Here is a 3,149-nt window from a genome sequence, read left to right on the forward strand (position 1 = left end):
TCTGTCTCCAAAAGAAAAAAAAAAGGAGGGGGGGGGGCAACTGGTATCACTTTTGCTCAAAAAGATCCCTACCCATCCACTTAAGAAAAAAAAAGTTCCCTAGATTCTGTAAAGAAAACAGAGGCCAAGATTTGGAAGCATTTTTCCTTAATTGTACTCTCTAACATTAAAAAGTCAATTTCATGAGAGCCACAAACAAGAATAGGTACAAATTTCGTCAATAATTAAAGAGACATTTGAAGTGTCTATAAAACGGATCAAAAAGTTGATACAGGAGGATGTATGGTGAAAAGTATCTGGCATGCTGATGCCAAAAAAGTTAATTTAATGGATAAAAATTACACTCAAATTCCACTACCAATTAAGCAGCAATTTCAGATTATTAAGTCATATACAACTTCACATCTTCAACCTACTTTACATCAATTTCCCCTCCCCCAGGACCACCACCACTGGTAAGAAGCTGTATCTTTTTTTTAATGACCTCAAAATAGCTAATGTAATGTTCTAAAACAATATCAACTTACACTTATTTAGCATTTTGTTGTTTTTCACAGCCATTATATTCACTGGGTCTCACAAGCAACCAGGGAGATAAGATAAAGATTATGCATCCCCATTTTACAGATAAAATGAAGACCAGGTAGGTTAAGTGACTAGCTCAAGGTCACACACATACTAACTAGCTGTGTGTTAATTTCCTAGCCAGCAATGAGTCTTCTTTGCTGAGATGACAACCTTAAAATAGGATCATAAAACCTTATCTAGATTACATAAATACAGTAATCTTAAAAGTCAGAATGGAAAAGTAAACATATATTACTCCAAATTAACTTCACCAGGTGAAAGTACTGATTTTACCATAGCATACCTAATATCCCGTTCATTTTTAAAATACTAAACTATTTTAGTTTAGCACCTTCTGGAATTCTAAATGCCAAAATTGTCCTCCCACTTTTAGAAAGTAAATGAAAAAACTAAAACAAAAGCCTGTTCATAGACACAAATTAAGTAGTAAATGTCAGCTGAGCAGACTTAAAAACCATTCACACTCCTGAAAAACAGGGAACGAATGGAAACGATAATCTTAATTACAGTTCTCCAATTCTTATGGATATTGCCACATTCATAGAAAGACAGACATGTACAAAGCCCACGAACTCCAACCATTTAATGTGCTCTCTTAAGCTTAAAATAAATAAGAACTACCCCCAATCTCACGATAGAAGGCCCCTCCAGTTCAGTATTTCTGGGGCTGAAGGAAAGATTAGAAATTGTGTTTACTTTAGAACTTACATTTAATATTGATCTCTTTGCATGCTGTAAATACAAAAATATGCCTCAATAAAACCCTCTAAAATTTATTGTCTCTAAAACTCTGAAAATTCCTCTCCTCAACTCTGCTTCCCTCCCCCAGGGGTGTAAATGCGACACACACAGGCCTCATATACAGGCCTCTTGCCTTTTTTTCTAACACAACTAGGACCTTTGTTCTGAGCGTCGGTTTTTTACCCCACTCAATAGCTCTTTCAACTTTCTACCCCGTATTTTTTGTTTTGTTTTTATAGAAGAGCTTCTGAGCCTCAACTTGCCAGGTCTTTAAAAAACGAAATGCCAAAAATATCTAATGAGACTCTCGAGAGGAATAGAAAGTTAAACACACCACTAAAGGGCCTACAAAACGGAGTAAAGCCTGGAGATCGGGTGATTTGGCAGCCCAGGCAAGATCGGGGAACGCGACCAGAAAAGGAAGACAGCAGGAGAGCAGTTAGACGACCACTCAGAACAGACTCACTGCGCGCTATTAACCGTACCCCCCTACACACAAACGTTTACACAGACACATTCCCTCCCCCAATTAACTAACGAAGCAATTAAACTATACCCACCACCAGACACGACGCTTAGGCTAAATCTCTCCCAAAGAGAAACGACATTATCAAAAACAAATTTGTCTTAAGGGCTTGGAAGCAGCCCCTTCCATTCTCTCCTCACCACACAGGGTAACCAATTCTCTCTCGTCCCCAGTCAGTAGTTCAAATGAGTTAAGTTATTTTCCCCCCGATTCGCATGTGTTTTTAAATTTTTATCAATTTTTCCCTCTAGTAAATTAAGGAATTCTCTTTTTCTGAGGAAGGGAGAGACACAGAGGACAGGATTTGAGATTTTACAGCCTTCGTTATTTGAACTCCCCTCTAACTTACTTCTGTACTAGAACCCCACTCATTATGAAGAAGGAAGGAGACGGGTTGAACTGATGGGCAAACGTTATAATAGGTTTTATGTAATCCACATATAAATAAATTAATCGCCTGACTCGCTGTGAATACTAATACGATTGGGGTGACAATTGGCCCACCTCCCTCCCCCGAGTCCTGGTTAACCCCACCACCACCACCACCACCACTTTCCATTCTGATGTATTTAAAAGGATGGTCGGTTCCTCTCAGCCTAGTTTCTCGGCCTCTTTCATGCCCCCCTGCATGCCCCTCTCGTCGGGAGCCTCAACTTCCCACGGGTAAAAAAAACTGCCCCGCGCAGACCCCGTCTCCGGGCTCGCCCGCCCTCAACCGTCCCCCTGGACAGGAAACCCCTTACTGCGGTCTAAAGTCACTCCGGCCTCTCCCTCCTCTGACCCTCGCTTCCCACAACTGTTGTCACTCGAGGTGCTCCCTAGTTTCCATTTCCGGGCCGTCCCCGGCCCCGGAGCCTCCCCTTTCCCGGTTTCCGGGCCCCCCGTCCCATTTCCGGGGAACCCTTGCCGTCTCCACACCCCCCACCTGTACTTCCGGCCCCCCACTTTCTCTCTTCCTAGACGCCCTCCAAGCTCCAAAGCCCACTTCCGGCCCCCCACGCCCCCGCCGGGCTCCCCAACACCCGCACGCCTTACCCCGGTTCCGTTAAGGGCCCTCCTCATGGCGGAGGGCCGGAGGGGGGACCCAGCGACCCCCCCCGCTCCTGCCCGGCCCCGGTCCCTCCGGCCGCGGTCTCCCTCGAGCGCCTCGCCCGTCAACCCCTGGCTCGGTCCTTCCGTAGCCTCGCCGCCGCCGCCGCCGGGAGCAGGCCCAGCGGGGGCCGAATCGCGGCGATGACACAACTGGGCTTCCTGGGACTTTCTGTTCCAGCTCCTCCCCCCGCCCCCCAACCCC

The 3,149-nt window shown here is 45.3% G+C and overlaps 1 protein-coding gene across 1 annotated transcript in view; it reads right to left on the bottom strand.

Annotated features, from left to right (window-relative positions):
- The window catches only part of TRIP12 (thyroid hormone receptor interactor 12), a 196,259-nt gene that overhangs the window by 192,806 nt on the left and 304 nt on the right, over positions 1–3,149 (bottom strand). The gene's annotated exons all lie outside the window — the stretch shown is intronic.

The sequence above is a fragment of the Propithecus coquereli genome, unplaced genomic scaffold (assembly GCF_000956105.1).
Source record: "Propithecus coquereli isolate 6110/MARCELLA unplaced genomic scaffold, Pcoq_1.0 Scaffold18, whole genome shotgun sequence".
Lineage (NCBI taxonomy): Eukaryota > Metazoa > Chordata > Mammalia > Primates > Indriidae > Propithecus > Propithecus coquereli.